We start from the raw sequence: 16,559 nt of genomic DNA, 5'->3' as shown, positions 1-16,559 counted from the left end.
AGCCTGGGCAACAGAGTGAGACTGTCTCAAAAAAAAAGAAATTCTCAAGAGGCCGCCTTTACAGCGCACTGTGTCCCACCCCCCCTTGGCACAGGCAGTGGGGAGAGTGGTTTTCCTCTGGTACCCCCAGGCAGGGACGGGGACTAGGAAGGTGCAGGTGGGGAAGTAGCCACAGGGACAGTGACAGAAAAACAAAGCTACTGCCACCTGTGCTCGGGAGCAGGTGCTGTGGGCAGCCTTGACCCATGCTAGATAGGGTTGTCTTTGTGCCCTGAGTAGGAGCAGAAAGTGGAGGTCAGAGCATGGTGACATTTCCCAGGAAACGGCTGAGACTAGAACCCAGGAACAGCAAGCCCAGGCCTCATTCCTTCAATGAGGTGTGACCTGGTCCTGGCCAGCCAGGGTCCTGCCTGGGTCAGGCAGCCCATCAGAGCTTGAGCTCACATCTCTTCTGCTTCCCGAATCCCCCGTCAACATAATGGGGTCTGGACAGCCCTCCTGACCTGCCTGTGTGGACTGTGTGTGGTTTCCTCGCCCAGCCAGCTCTGTGAGATTTGAGCCGATCCCTGGCACCTGGGGGCTCCGAGCACGAGGTGTGTCTTGGTGCCAGTGTGCCCTTCCCTAGCCCTCTGACCCAGGAGCACCCTTCCTAGCCCCAGCCGGCCTGTGGCGCCCCTCCCTTCCACAGGATGTGGCCCAGGGGGCTCCCAGCACTCAGCCCCCCATCTGGCACCTGGGGAAGCTCAACAGCACAAGTTCATGCTGGGTGGGGGCACAGACACCTGGGCCTGGAGTCCCAGGGCAGGTGGGGACAGCCAGCCCGGACAGCTGGGGTCTGGGCGGCTGCACACTCTGCATTCCCGATCCTGGACCCTCTGGCTGCCGGCTCGGCCTGGCGGGGGTGGGGTGTGTGTGCGGGGATCTCCCCAAGGCAGTGGCTGTCTCCAAGCACAAGGGGAAATGTGTGCACAGTGAGGGGCCGTTGGAGAATACGTCCCTTGATTTCCTTGTTAGAAGAATGTGAGGGGTCACAGAAACTGGTCTCTGTCACCAGTGGGAAGACAGGCCTGTTGAAAGCGCATAGAACATGCAGCAGCTGCTCCTGCCAAGAGGGTAGTGCATGGCCCTGGCTAAAGCCGCCTGTGTCTTGCAGGGGTGGACAGAGCAGGGTTCCCAGGGGGCCGAGCCTCGCTCCACGCCAGTGCCCGACTCCCTGGGCAGCTGGAGCAAATGCCACAAAGGGTGCCTGTGCTCTGCGCCAGCTGGCCAGCCAGCTTAGGACCCAGAGCGGCAGGGGTCTCTGAGGTGGGGGTGGGGCTGCAGCCACATCTGATGAGCCTTCGGAGTCCCCTGAGGGCTCTGGGATGGTGCGTGGGAGATGTCGCGGAGAGCAGCCCAGGGCAGGGCCCTGAATGCCGCGTGACTTAGTCGGGAAGAGCAGTGGGACCACTGATCCTGGGGTGGGGGCCCCCAAAGGGATGCTGCCCGTGGTTCACACACAGGACCGGCAGGACCTTCCCCAAGGGGTCCTGGCAGGCTCTCTGTCCTGGCTGCAACTCTGTGGTTTTATGAAATGCCCGAGGTTGAAGAACAGAAGATGAACGAGATGTGAAATGGCACCCAAGTCAAGATTCTCCTAGAGCCACCAAGGCGTTAAAAACATCCCACGGGAACACACCCCTGCAAAAGGCAGAGAGCACTATGACCTAGATCCTGTGGTTCACCCCACCCATCCACCCTCCTACCTCTGTCGAGGGCCAAGGGCTGGGGCTCCCAGGGCTGGCTCCGGCTCCCACGGCACCCCACCTCCCAGTCAGGCCAGAGACAGGTCTGCAAATCCCTCTGGGATGAACCAGACTAGGCTGGCCGTCTACAGGGCAGGAGGCCCTGGCACCACCAGGGAGGGTGCAGCCGGCACTGAGTGCAAATGCATGGCCTGTCATACCCTCAGGCTACCCCAGGGAAGGTGGCTGCCAGGGCCCTCCCCTTGGGCATCTATCACCTGGTTTCCAAGGCACCTGGGTGGGGAGAAGGACTCTAGGCATCAGCTCATTCCTTACCCATATCTCCTCCCACCTCTTGTCCTGGCCAAATGCTGCTGAGGACGCCTCTGCCCATGGAGAACAGCCGTGTGCAGAGCTCCGCCTGTCCCAGGCTGTGCAGCACACACTGGCACAGAGGGCGGAGGGTGGGGTTGGGGTGTGGGCCTGCTGTCCCCAGATGACACACCCAGGACCCTTGGCAGAGTGGGACTGGTCTGGGAGGGTGTGGCCTGGGTTGGACCCCACTTGCCATCAGGCACTCGCTACATACCCATAGGACGGAGCCGTGCGCGGTGTGGGTGGGAGACAGACACACACAGTGCACATCAGGCTGCTGCCAAACGCCCTCCACCTGCCTGGCGGGTGGAGAGCGTGGGCCGGACCTCCACAGTGGATGGCCAGCGTGGCCCAGCCCCCACGCACCTGTGGTCTCCAGTTGCCATACGCTAGGCTGAAGGTACCCCGCCCCTCTTCTGTGCAAAGGCTGCCTTTAACCCAGGGCGCTGCAGAGTCCCCTCCTGCATGGCAGGAGATGGAGCCCGACGAGGCCACTTCATCAGGAGAGGAGGGGCTGCTGCCTTCACACTGGCTTGGATGGCAGGCAGGAGGCACGGGGCTCGGCCATCAGCTCTGCCCACTTCTGGGCACGTCCTCTCAGGGTGGCTGAGTAGATTTAGACCAAAGAACCATCACCAGGGTGCACCTGGGATCTGGGCCCGGAGGGGGCACAAGCAGGACTGTGCAGGACAAAGCAGACACTGGTCTTAGTCCCCTTCCTGGGGCTCCTGCCAAAGGGCCCATTCTTGCAGCCAGGACTTTGTACAACCCCTGCAGCTGCTGGCCACTCTGGGTGGCTCCTGCCCTGCTCTGGCCCCGTGAGCAGCTGTGTGGCCTCCTTGGCAGAGCAGTGCTAATGTGCTACACGCCCCTTCTAGGACTTCCCAGGCAGCTGGGGCAGCCGGTGGAGGAGGCATGGCCTGGGGCCCCAGCCCCGTGGGCCGCACAGCACCTCAGCAGCACAGATAGGAGGGCGCCCATACACCCAAAGGGGTCAGAGACTCTCCTCCCTTAGGGTTTCACTTTGGGGATCAACACACCACAGGCCTTCCCAGCCAGGAGAGCAGGGCTGGGCCTCTAGGGTGTGTACAGGGGCTGGAGGGGCCACCCGGAGCCAGGCACAGGGGCTGTGGGCAGGTGCTGGCCACGCAGGGAAGTGGGGAGTCTGTAGGGCCCAGGGTGAGGGTGTTGTTAGGCTGGTCTCCCGCTTGGGGTGCAGGGCCAGCATGCCGCTGGCGAGGTTTGGGCCTCACTACCGAGACAGCCTGGAGGGCTCCGCCCATCCTCTGGCCCAAGGTCTGGGCACACGACTCCGAGACACTGTGACAGACACTGGTCAAACCAGGGGTCCAGCCAGAGACCCTGCGACCTAGGTGTGCCCTGGGAAACCCCTGCCCTGTGCAGGACCTGGTTGTTCTGAGGTGTGGTTCAGTCTCCCCACCTGTGCCTCAGGGGACTGTCTTGGCGGCACCTGCTCTTCAAGGCTATTCTGAGGATCACAAAGAGAGACTGGCGACAACAACATGACAACCTGATTCTAAAATGGACAAAGGGCCGAGCATGGTGGCTCAGTCCTGTAATCCTAGCACTTTGGGAAGCTGAGGCAGGAGGATCACTTGAAGCCAGGGGTTCGAGACCAGCCTGGGCAAGAGGGAGACCCCATCTCTACGCAAAAATAAATAAATAAAAATTAGTCGAGTGTGGTGGTGCACACCCGTAGTCCCAGCTATTCAGGAGGCTGAGATAGGAGGATCGCTTGAGCCCAGGAGATTGAGGCTGCAGTGAGCTGTGATGACACCACTGCACTCCAGCCGGGGAGACAGAGCAAGACACTGTCTCAACTACAGCAACAACAAAGACAAAGAATTGAATTGACATTCCTCCAAAGGGGAGCTGGCCAGAGACGGTGCCGTCCAGGCTTGCCACAGCTGCAAGCCTGTCCAGCCTCCTGTGGGCCACCCTGCGTCCAGCCTGGCCCTCTGACCTTTCTGAGTGTCACACCGAACACACCATCCGCTGTCCCTGCCCCGTTCAAGCCAGCCAGTCTGTGGCCTGCGTTGTGGCAGCCTTGGCAAGCTGCAACGGGGAGGCTGAGTCTGTCCCAGCTGCCGTGACAAAGCGCCTCAGACCTGGCGGCTCAAACACAAATTCATTTCTCGGGATTCTGGAGGCTGCGCATCCCAGATCAAGGCAGCCTAGAAGAGGTGGGGCCTCTCCCTCACAGCCAGCCCTCTCCTCTCTGTGACTTCCTGTGGCGCTCACGACCTGATCCTGTCCCAAAGGCCCCACCTCCTGACACCGTCGTCGCGTGTGGGGTAGGGTTTCAGCATGTGAATTGGGGGGGCACTCAGACACACAGGGCCACCCCAAGACGTTGACAGAGGGTGAGCACACAGGGTCCCTGGGCTGCATTGCCATGGTCTCTGCTTCAATATCTCACTTTGTGGGGTTTTTTGTTGTTGTTGTTGTTGTTTTTGAGACAGAGTCTCACTTTGTTGCCCAGGCAAGAGTGAGTGCCGTGGCGTCAGCCTAGCTCACAACAACCTCAATCTCCTGGGCTCAAGCGATCCTCCTGCCTCAGCCTCCCGAGTAGCTGGGACTACAGGCATGCGCCACCATGCCCGGCTAATTTTTTCTCTATATATTAGTTGGCAAATTACTTTCTTGCTATTTATAATAGAGATGGGGTCTCGCTCTTGCTCAGGCTGGTTTCGAACTCCTGACCTCGAGCAATCCGCCCGCCTCAGCCTCCCAGAGTGCTGGGATTACTGGCGTGAGCCACTGCACCCGGGCCAATATCTCACTTTGGAGGAGGGAGCCCAAACCTGAAAGGACAAATCAGACCCAATCAGGACCCGCTTCTATCCGAGGTGCTTCTTAGACCCCTGCCCTTTCCCCCTGAATGAGCGAGAAATTCCCTCCTGGGAGCGCTGTGGCCAGGCCCAGGGCGGGGTCTGCAGTGACATCTGCACGGGCCCAGGCTCCCCCAAGCTCTGCCTGGTGGAGACCCCAGACCTGCACCTCACACTGGTGACTGGCATCATGTTGAGGGGCTTCGTCAGAGGAGAGCTGGAGAGAGGGTGGGCGGGAGCCCAGAGACAGAGAAGAGGGCTGGGCCATTCCAGGCAGGACCAGCATGTGGCCGAGAGGGGATGAAGTGTGGCAGAGGACAGAAGTCTGCACCATGCCAGCACTAGAGGCCCATGGGACCTGGGATGAGCCTCTGCCTTCCAGAACGGCAGATGCCCACTTGCCCACTGCAGGGTGTGGCCCGGGTGATGGTGATTGAGACCAAAACAGCTCACACAAAAGGGAGGAGAGAAACCAAGAAACAACTAGGAGAAGGGCAGAGCCCTCGTGGGGAACTCCTTGCACAGAACTATAAGCACAGTAGGTCCAAACAGCCCAGAGCCTGGACCCTCGGGGCAGGGATTTCCATGGGGCTGGTACCGTCTCTGTCCACAGGCAATGGGGGTACGACAGCTCTTCCAGAGGAGCCGCCCCAACTGCTGGGGTCTGAGACCACCCAGGCGCTTTCTTACAGCAGCCCCCAAGGCACAGGGAGCTCTGGAGGGGAGTGCAATCTGGTCCCTGCAGGGACAGGCTGCTGGAGCCACAAGGAGGGGTGTGGCGGGCTCCCAGCTGCTGTGCAGTAAACACAAGAGATGCACAGGCAGGGCCTCTGCTCCGGTCTGGAACAAAGGCTGTCGCCAGACCCAGTCCCGGAGGGCTGCGCTCGGGACGCTGTGCTCGGCCTGCCCTGCGGAGGCGCGCAGCCTCTGCCGTCAGAGCTTCAGACTGGCCCGTCCTCCTCTCCGCGACGTGCGCAGTCCGCCGTGGCAGCTGGCACTGGACTTACGCCATGGCAATGCCATGAGTTTTGAGAGTTCACTCGGCTCAGATGCTCTTCAAAGAAACTAACCAGGGCCGGGCGCGGTGGCTCACGCCTGTAATCCTAGCACTCTGGGAGGCCGAGGCGGGCGGATCGCTCGAGGTCAGGAGTTCGAAACCAGCCTGAGCAAGAGCAAGACCCCGTCTCTACTATAAATAGCAAGAAATTAATTGGCCAACTAAATATATATAGAAAAAGTTAGCCGGGCATGGTGGTGCATGTCCGTACGTGGACAGCAGTGGGACCCTGCTTCCCGGGTGCAGTGAGGTCCAAGTGGGCTATTGGGTGACGTGGAGAAAGGTCCAGAAACACCAGTTATCCACTGTGATTTTTAAAATAATAAAAGGTCTTACCTATGATGTTGTCTACCTCTGTATCTGTCTAGTTATTTATGATGCGGCCAACACTGTGCTGTGGACTGTGAAAATGCAGAGGACGTGCCAGCGCCTTCACAGTGGAGGCGCTGAAGCGGCAAGTGCTTCTGGCACCGTGTGTCGGCTTACCACCCTAGAGGACTGAATCTTCAACTCCTTGCCTCGGCCACGCTCTTCCAGCTGGTGGTCTCGCCTGCCTCCCGTGTGGCTGTAGGATGCTTTGATCACGCAAGTCATCAGGATATATATATATATGTATATGTATGTATGTATTTAGTTTTTGAGACAGAGTCTGGCTTTGTTGCCCAGGCTAGAGTGAGTGCCGTGGCGTCAGCCTCGCTCACAGCAACCTCAAACTCCTGGGCCCAAGCAATCCTCCTGCCTCAGCCTCCTGAGTAGTTGGGACTACAGGCATGCGCCACCATGCCCGGCTAATTTTTTTCTATATATATTAGTTGGCCAATTAATTTCTTTCTATTTATAGTACAGACAGGTCTCGCTCTTGCTCAGGCTGGTTTCAAACTCCTGACCTCGAGCAATCCGCCCGTCTTGACCTCCCAGAGAGCTAGGATTACAGGCGTGAGCCACCGTGCCCAGCCAGGGTTTATGTATTTTTAAAACTAAATCTGTTATTTTGAGATGGAGTTGTAAGAAATAGTATAAAGTGAGTCCACGTACCCCTCACCCCGTTTCCCCCAGCGGTACCATATTAAAAACTATATTATAATATTACAACGCCATGACCCAGACACTGTCATTGATAAAGGTGAGATAGAGAATGTCCCTGTCACCCCAAGGAGCCCCTGTGGCCTTTTGGCAGCCACACCTTCTTCTCTCTCTTGTCCCTTGCTGAATCTCTGTGATGGCTTTGTCATTTTATGAATGTGAATGGAATCATGCAGTAGGACATCTTTGGGCCATTAGCTTTTTTCACCCAGCGTAATTCTCTGGGGACTCAGAAGGTTACTGTGTGTGTCCATAGTTCACTTTTTTGTTTGGTGAGGGGCATTCCATGGTGTGGGTGGACCAGTTTGTTTGACCCTTCACCCATGAAAGGACATGTGGGTTGTTTCCAGTTTCAAGCTATGAATGAAGCTGCTGTAAAGATTTATGTTCAGGTCTCTGTGTGAACACACATGTTTGTTTCTCCAGTTTAAACGACCAGTATTGCAGTCACCGGGTCAATTGATAGTGGCATGTTTAGGTGTGTAAGGAAAGTGTCTAGCTGTTTTCTAGAGTGGCTGAGCATCTTACATTTCTGCTAGCAGCATATGAGTGATCCAATTCCTCTGAATTCTCACCAGCATTTAACAGTGTCACTTTTTTTGTTTTGCCATCCTAATAGACATGCAGTGATACCTCATTATGAGGTTTTTTTTTTTTTTTTTGAGACAGGGTCTCACTCTGTCACCCAGCCTGGAGTGCAGTGGTGCATAATCATAGCTCACTGCAGCCTCAAACTCCTGGGTTCAAGCGATCCTCCTGCCTCAGCCTCCCAAATAGCGGGGACTACAGGGCTGCACCACCATGCCCGGCTAATTTTTTTTTTCTTGTAGAAGACAGGGTCTCACTATATTGCCAGGCTGGTCTCAAACTCCTGGGCTCAAGCGATCCTCCCGCCTTGGCCTCCCAAAGTGCTGGGATTGCAGGTGAGAGCCACAGCACCTGGTCATTTTATTATCTACGATGGTTTCTGTGGATTAGGAACTCAGGCGGGCTGAGCTGGATTGTTCATGCAGTTTCGGGCAGATAGCAGGTGAAGCTGATGTCTTTCCTTCCACAAAGCCTCGGAGCTTCTTCAGGTCACCTCCGGGAAGTGGGCTAGCCTGGCAACCGTCTCTGCATTGGGGCTGGCCTGGAGTCCAGAAAGCACGGTGGCTTCGAGGCCCTGTTCTGGAGCGCTCCGCTCCCCCTCACGGCTCCCACGGCAGCCTGTGGCTTACAGGACTCTACGTTCCTTAGAGCATGAGGGACTGAAGACACTGTCCCTGCCATCTTTGAGAAACACAATCCATAAAACCTCTCTTTCTTTTTGGTCAGTCTTTCATCTCTCTGTTCGGCAGAGCGGATGATCTACATTTACCCGCCTCTGGATGGCGGTGCGGGAGGGACAGGAGCAGGCCATGGCGGACTGCCCAGACCAACGTAAGGGGCAGCGGAGTCCCGGGCTAGGGAAGGGCCTTCCCAGGATGTGGTCACACCTGGTCACACCTGGCCCCAGGTGTTTGGGGGAGGTGTGGGGGTGGGTTGGAGGGGGAGGGCCGCCAGCGCTGGTGGCCCCAGGTGTTTGGGGGAGGTGTGGGGGAGGGTTGGTGGGGGAGGGCCGCCAGCGCTGGTGGCCCCAGCCTGCCTCTGGGCCGTGCAGTCGGGCTTATGTTGGGGGCCTGGAGCCCTCTGGGGGCACCGCCCTGGGCTGCAGCGGGGGCGGGAGGGGGGACTCAGGGACTGAGCGGGAAGGCCAGGCAGTCGGGGCCTGCTGGGCAGAGGGCCGCAGAAGCCCCACCCTGCCCTGCACACTGCTCCGGCTGGGACAGAGAGCCCCACACAACGGGTGTTTGGGTTGGCCCCGGCTCCAGGGCAGGACAGTCAGAGCTGAATGGAGCCGTCTCAGGCTCTGGGGGAGGCGCTGAGTGAGAGGGCACATTCCATGGTGGCGGTGGGGGCCTCACGTCTCCGCCCAGCCAGGGGAGGGGGTGCCCTGTTGTGTTTGGCTGGCTCTCTCCAAGGCAGCAGTACTGGGGGTGACAGAGAGCCCCCAGCGACCCCAGCCCTCTTCCGGTGCAGACACCCCTCCTCCCTGCAGCTCAGGCTCCGAGGAGAGCCCTAAGGAATCACTCTTGACAGGAGGTCAAGCTGCTGTGACCCCCGCCTACAGTGGCCCCACGGCCTTTGCCAAACTCCCCAGCACCTCAGGTCCTTCCAGGGGTGGGGGCTAGGGCTGGGTACCTCAGTGGCTCTCCTGAGTGTGTCCCCTCCACTGGCCTTTGCAGGCTGGGGTAGGCCTTGCTAGGCTCCACTCCACCCACCCCAGGCCCTGGTTCGGCTCCTCCGCGGCCTCCCTGGACAGCGGCTGCACAGGCACCGCGGCTGCCTCCGCTCTTCTGTGCGTCTCGCTTTTCACCAGGCACGGTGTGGAGGAAAGGCCTCTCCCGCAAAGCCCGGCTCGAGAGCACCCTGCGGTTTCTGTGTGGAGACCGTGTGCGGAGAGCCGGGTGCAGGCTGCAGGCCCTGCGCTGCGGCGGGGATTGGCGTGGCTGTTGCCTTGCACAGGGCGGCTCTGTGTCCCTGTCCCAGACGCCACACTCGGCTCGGGCTGGCCATGGGGCAGCAGCTTGTGGATGTCTGGTAGCATCGCACCCTGCATGGACGGGCCGCTCGGAAACTGCTGCGCCTGCTCCGGCCTCTCCTGCCTGACAGGCGATGGCGCCTCCTGCTCAGATAACAGCCTCCACGTCACCCGCTTGGCCCCTCGCCCTCTCCCCCCACGTCGGATCCGCCAGCAGGTCCCGCCAGTTCTAACCCCAGCTGCATTCAACATCTGCGCGGGGCTGCGTCCCTACCTGCGTCAGGGGCTACCGGCCCTGGGCTGCCGTCACAGAGCCCCACAGACGGGCTGGCTCAACCACAGACATTTCCTCTTTTTTAGAGACAGAGTCTCCCTCTGTTGCCCGGGCTAGAGTGCCCTGGCGATCCGCCCGCCTCGGCCTCCCAGAGTGCTAAGATTACCGGCGTGAGCCACCGCGCCGGCCCACATCTCTCATCTCAGTTCTGGAGGCCAGAAGTCTGAGGTCAGGGTGTGGGCAGGGTTGTTTCTTCTCAGGCCTCTCTCTTGGGCTTGCAGATGGCTGCCGTCTCCCGGGGTGCTAACGGGGTTTTCCCCCTGTCCCCGTTTACGTCCAGATTTCTACTTCTTATAAGGACACCAGTCATATCAAATCAGAGCCCACCCTTAAAAATTCATTTTAACGTAACTGCCTCTTTAAAGGCCCTATCTCCAAATACAGGCACATTGTAAGACACCAGGAGTTAGGACACAGGCGTTTCGGAAGGGCGGGACGTCATTCAGCCCTAACATCACCCAACGTCACCCTCAGCCAAGCTGCCCCAGCTCCAGCCTTCCACCTGGCCCACACTGGGCCTGCACACGGCAGCGGGGAGCGCTGGGGCACACTCCCTCCCTAGCCGCGCTCGAGGCCCCACCTTCCTCCAACATGGCCGCTCTCACTCTGCCTGGAGTCGCCGGGTCTTTCCCTGACACATCACTGACCGTTCACCTGCACTTTTTCTTTTTCTTTCTTTCTTTTTTTTTTTTTTTTTATGATACGAGATCTCGCTCTTGCTCAGGCTGGTTTTGAACTCCTGACCTCGAGCAATCCGTCTGCCTCGGCCTCTCAGAGTGCTGGGATTACAGGCGTGAGCGCCCAGCCTGCACTTTTTCTTTTAACAACAGTTTTATTGAGACAATTCACAGACCATATAAGTCCCCCATGTAAAGCGTCCCATTTAAAAGTTTCTCACGTATTCATAGTTATACTTCGGTCACCACTTTGTCACTCTAGAACATTTTGAACTGAGATATAGGCAGTGGCTCACGCCTGTAATCCTAGCACTCTGGGAGGCCCAGGCGGGCAGATCGCTCGGGGTCAGTTCGAAACCAGCCTGAGCAAGAGCGAGACCCGTCTCTACTATAAATAGCAAGAAATTAATTGGCCAACTAATATATATAGACAAAATTAGCCGGGCATGGTGGTGCATGCCTGTAGTCCCAGCTACTTGGGAGGCTGAGGCAGGAGGATTGCTTGAGCCCAGGAGTTTGACAAGGTTGCTGTGAGCTAGGCTGACGCCACGGCACTCTAACCCAGGCAAGAGAGTGAGACTCTGACTCAAAAAAAATAAATAAATAAAAATAAAATAGATAATATAGTAAGATGTAATTCACGCAGCACAAGGGCCTGACATACTTACACCACAGCGTCAGTGAACCCCCAGGACATGGTGTGAAGACAAGGAAGCTGCAAACGAGCAAACAGGGCGCACAGCTCCGCGTAGCTGAGACGCGCAGAGCAGTGAGGCCCAGGCAGAGCGCAGAGTGGCGCTGCCAGCGGGGCGGGGACATGGGAGTGACTGTTCAACAGGGAGTTTCAGCTTGGGGAAGACGAAAAAGCTCTTTTTTTTTTTTTTTTTGAGACAGAGTCTCACTCTGTTGCCCAGGCTAGAGTGAGTGCCGTGACGTCAGCCTGGCTCACAGCAACCTCAAACTCCTGGAAAAAGCTCTTGAGATGGAGGGTGGTGGTGGTTACATGACACTGTGAATGCACTTAATGCCACTGAACTGTACACTTAAAAATTGATCATATGGGCCGGGCGCGGTGGCTCACGCCTGTAATCCTAGCACTCTGAGAGGCCGAGGTGGTTGGATTGCTCGAGGTCAGGAGTTTGAAACCAGCCTGAGCGAGATCCCATCTCTACTAAAAATAGAAAGAAATTAATTGACCAACTAAAAATATATATATATATATATATATAAAATTAGCCGGGCATGGTGGCTCATGCCTGTAGTCCCAGTTACTCGGGAGGCTGAGGCAGCAGGATTGCTTGAGTCCAGGAGTCTCTGTCTCAAAAAAAAATGGTCAAAATGGTAAACTTTATTTGATGTATAGTTTACTACAGTTTCTTTGCTTAAAAATCAAGCAAAGAACAAAAAGCTGCAAAACAATGGGCATAAATGCCCTCTCACTCAGCGCCTCCCCCAGAGCCTGAGACGGCTCCATTCAGCTCTGACTGTCCTGCCCAGGAGCCGGGGCCAACCCAAACACCCGTTGTGTGGGGCTCTCTGTCCCAGCCGGAGCAGTGTGCAGGCTGGGACAGAGTATATTAAGAAGACAGCAAAAGGAAAAAATGCTATGTAGCCCACGTGTGTACCTGTGCTCACATGAGCCACCCTGGAACCTGCCCGGCTGGTGGGCCACACGGGCAGGTACGAGCCATAGGCAGGACACGGAAACACTTTTATGCTCCTGGAACTTCGAGTCTTGGGACTCTGTTACCTATTGGGAAAAAGCTGAAAAGTGAGTTTGCCGCAGGAGGCCAAGTGGAGAAAAAAGGCCAAAGCCTGCAGTGGCGGCGGCAGCCACGCCCGGGCCGCACCTAGGGCGGGTGCAGGGAGAAGCCTCAGCTGGTGGCACTGGGAGCTCCTGCTCTGCCACAGTCGCAGGCCCAGCCGGTCGTGGGAAGGAGGCGGCTCTGTTTATTCCTTCCCTGATGGCCTCACTTGTCTTCCGCTCCAGAGTCCCACAGGAGCCGGGTGCGGTGGCTCACACCTGTAACCCTAGCTCTCTGGGAGGCAGGGGCTGGCGGTGGATCGCTCAAAGTCAGGAGTTCAAGACCAGCCTGAGCAAGAGTGAGACCCCGTCTCTACTCAAAATAGAGAGCAATTAGCCAAACAACTAAAAATATATAGAAAAAATCAGCTGGCATGGTGGCGCATGCCTGTTGTCCCAGCTACTTGGGAGGCTGAGGCAGGAGGATCGCTTGAGCCCAGGAGTCTGAGGTTGCTGTGAGCTAGGCTGACGCCACGGCACTCTAGCCCGGGCAACAGGGTGAGACTCTGTCTCAAAAAAATAATAAAAGAAGTGCCCCAGGGTGCGTGTGCCGGGCAGCGGCGTGCGGAAGGGAGGGCGCCCCCAGCGCCAGGGCTGGGCACAGACTCCACCCAGAAGCCGCCGCCCTCTGCACAGGGCTCTGAAGATGAAGGCCGCCCACCAAGGAAGAGTGGGAGGACGACAGCTAAAGGGAGGGGCCGTGTAAGGCGATTAACATCCACTGCGAGGGCCGAGCGAGTGTGGGCGGCGCTGCGGAGGCTCAGACAGAAAACCACCGTCCGTCTCAGTCGGGCTTTACGTCCCCACCACCAGGAAGCCAGCCCCTTCGCCCGGCTAAGGAGCAGCAGCAAGGTGCCGTGTTTCCCCGAAAATAAGACAGGGTCTTATATTTATTTTTCCTCCAGAAGACACCCTGGGGCTTATTTTCAGGCATGTCTGGTTTTCCCCTCAAAGCCTCAATTGCAGCACGCACAGGCTGGCTGCGACGGACGGGGGAGCCGGCCTTGTTGGTGGGGCTGCTGCACCTTTCCGGTCACCTCTGGGATAGTAGCTGTCACAACGGGGCAGGTGAGAAGGCCTGCTCGTCTTCTCTCCCGCTCTGCAACAACATGCACGGGTTGTGCAGACGCGCTGCGTGGCCACGCCCACCGCGAGGTCTTATTTTCAGGGTAGGGCTTCTATTGTGCAAATGCTCAGAAATCCTGCTAGGGCTTGTTTTATGGGTAGGTCTTTTTTTATTTTTTGAGACAGAGTCTCACTTTGTTCCCCAGGCTAGAGTGAGTGCCGTGGCGTCAGCCTAGCTCACAGCAACCTCACACTCCTGGGCTCAAGCAATCCTCCTGCCTCAGCCTCCCGAGTAGCTGGGACTACAGGCATGCGCCACCATGCCCGGCTAATTTTTTCTATATATATTAGTTGGCCAATTAATTTCTTTCTATTTATAGTAGAGAAGGGGTCTCACTCTTGCTCAGGCCGGTTTCAAACTCCTGACCTTGAGCTATCCACCCGGCTCAGCCTCCCAGAGTGCTACTATTATAGGTGTGAGCCACGGCGCCCGGCCTATGGGTAGGTCTTGTTTTCGGGGAAACACAGTATTTCACTTGCTTTTGCTTTTATTTTTACGTTTCAGAAAACTTCCCGAGGAGATTATTGCCAAGCTGGTTGGTGGTTTGAAAGTGAGGAGGAAGTTCACTATTCGGAATAAGAAGTCATTTCATGGTCTCCTACTGATGAGCTGGTCTCCGTTAGGAAATGAGAGAGAGACACACACATTTTCCTATATCAAATATCCAAAAAAAAAAAAAAATTTCTTGTGCTTTCTTGCCAAAATGCCAGCTGCCTCTGGTGTTTCGATGAGACAGTGAATTCCTTATGGAGAAGGAGAACATTCTGGAACTGTCCTGTGTGTGGAGGGCTGAGTGGACGACAGGCAGAGAGATGTTGTTGGAGTCGGGCTCTCGTGGGAGAGGGCACGGACCCGGCCCGGCGGGCGCAGCAGGGGCCTGCGGCGCTGGGGCGGCAGTGCAAACTCTTGACATCGATTCTTATACAGGAGCTGCACGTAATTAGAATTAATTACAAATATAATTAGAATGAATGGTACAATGATATATTAGTAATTATACAATCATCTTATTTTGATGTTATTAATATATTGTCACAATTTAATACTATTTAATATGTAATTACATATTTTCAACAGTGTACTTATTTATCATTACATGTGGCTTTTTTCCTAGGACCTAGATGACAACCTGGTAAACGTGAGCACGGCCACACCCAGGCCTTGGTGTGGGAGGCACGCCGTGCCGAGAGGAACCAGGCTCTCGGGGAGTGGCCGCCGCCGGGACTGGGGCAGGGCCAGTGCCAGCTGACCCTGGAGCATCCCGTAGCGTGAAAATCAAGGACGTGCTCAACAGTGACAGGGACACATCCAAAGGACACAGGAGCCAGTCCGCCAGTATCGCAGCGTGCAGTAAGAGTCACGGATTGCAAGTGACGGAATGAAAGAGTGGATGGCTCTTCCGTACGGGGCACGAGAAGGGAAGGCTCTATCTCACAACCTGTCGAGATAACCGACTCCGGGCAGGAATCGATGACCGAGGTTGCCCGAGAGCGTTGGGTGGAAGATCACTGTGGAAAAGATGCCAACTCAACTACAGAGGTCCTCCTGGGGCTCTCTCATTGATGACACCTGGCAGGTACCACCTGCCCCCAGGTGTGTCTCTGGTTCTGGGAGGGACTTGGTGCCTCACCCAGAAGAGATGGCCCGGCACACCCAGGCCAGGGGCGTGCTGTAGAGCAGGTGGCCTGGACATCAGGAGGCAGGCAGGACCCAAGGAGCCACTCCAGATACATGATGACGGCATGCCATGGGGTGTGGTCCTGGGGCGATGGCTGGGAGGAACATCGTGGTGCGACTGGTGGCCTTTGAACGTGGACTGTATATTTGATAACAGTGTTGTTTCGACGTAAGATTTCCTGAATTTGACCGGACGCGGTGGCTCACGCTGTATGTAACCATAGCTCTCTGGGAGGCCGAAGTGGGCGGATTGCTTGAGGTCAGGAGTTCGAAACCAGCCTGAGCAAGTGTGAGACCCCATCTCTACTATAAATAGAAAGAAATTAATTGGTCAACTAATATATATATAGAAAAAATTAGCCGGGGACGGTGGCGCATGCCTGTAGTCCCAGCTACTGGGGAGGCTGAGGCAGGAGGATCGCTTGAGCCCAGGAGTTTGAGGTTTCTGTGAGCTAGGCTGATGCCATGGCACTCACTCTAGCCTGGGCAACAAAGCGAGACCCTGTCTCAAAAAAAAAAAAAAAAAGATTTCCTGAATTTAACACTTGAGCCGAGTAATCTTATGATTAGGAGACACATGCTGATGTTTTGGAGGTAGAGGGGTGACAATCTCAAGTCATCCGGGGACAGTAACTGGACCAGTGGCTGTGCAGATGCAGCACAGCGCAGTCTATACGGAGAGCTCGAGAGGCCCTAACAGCCAGCAAAGGGGGTGAAGGGTTTAAGAAGCTTGTCATACTTTCCTCTCTGGATGTTCTGGAAGATCCCGAGTGGGTGCCCGTGGCCATCAAGGGTCTCTGGCCACCGGGAGGGGAGATTGTGGCCCTGTTGGGGGCTGACGGGCTAATTGCCTGAGACGAGGGTCCAAGTCTGCGAGACACCTGTGGCCTTCCACACCAGACACCCGGGCCTCTGCACACAGGTGCGGCCAGGGAGGCAGCCACGGGCCTCCCACAGGACCCCAGCTCAGGGAGGGCCGTGGCTGCAGCTGGCCAGAGACTCTCTGCCTGAGCTTGGCTGTGCTGCCCCACAGGGACCTCTGTGGCCAGGATGCCGCAGGCCCCCGGGCCCATGAAGACGCAGCGCTCTCCAGCCCTGGCTGTGGACGGGCCTCCCCTGGGCAGCCCAGACCTGAGCTTCCTGTGCGCACATGCGGAGCCGTGCTTCTCCTGGGAACACAGGACCACCCCGGTGTTGGGGTGAGGGGCTGCTCTGGTCCCCCCAGGCCCAAGCAGCCTTGCCCAGAGAACCTGGCACTGGAGGGTTGGGGTGGACGCAGCCTTCAAGGGC

The sequence above is a fragment of the Microcebus murinus genome, chromosome 22, assembly GCF_040939455.1.
Source record: "Microcebus murinus isolate Inina chromosome 22, M.murinus_Inina_mat1.0, whole genome shotgun sequence".
NCBI classification, from domain to species: Eukaryota; Metazoa; Chordata; class Mammalia; order Primates; family Cheirogaleidae; genus Microcebus; species Microcebus murinus.
The sequence above is the reverse complement of the archived record's forward strand: the minus strand, read 5'-3'. Positions refer to the sequence as shown.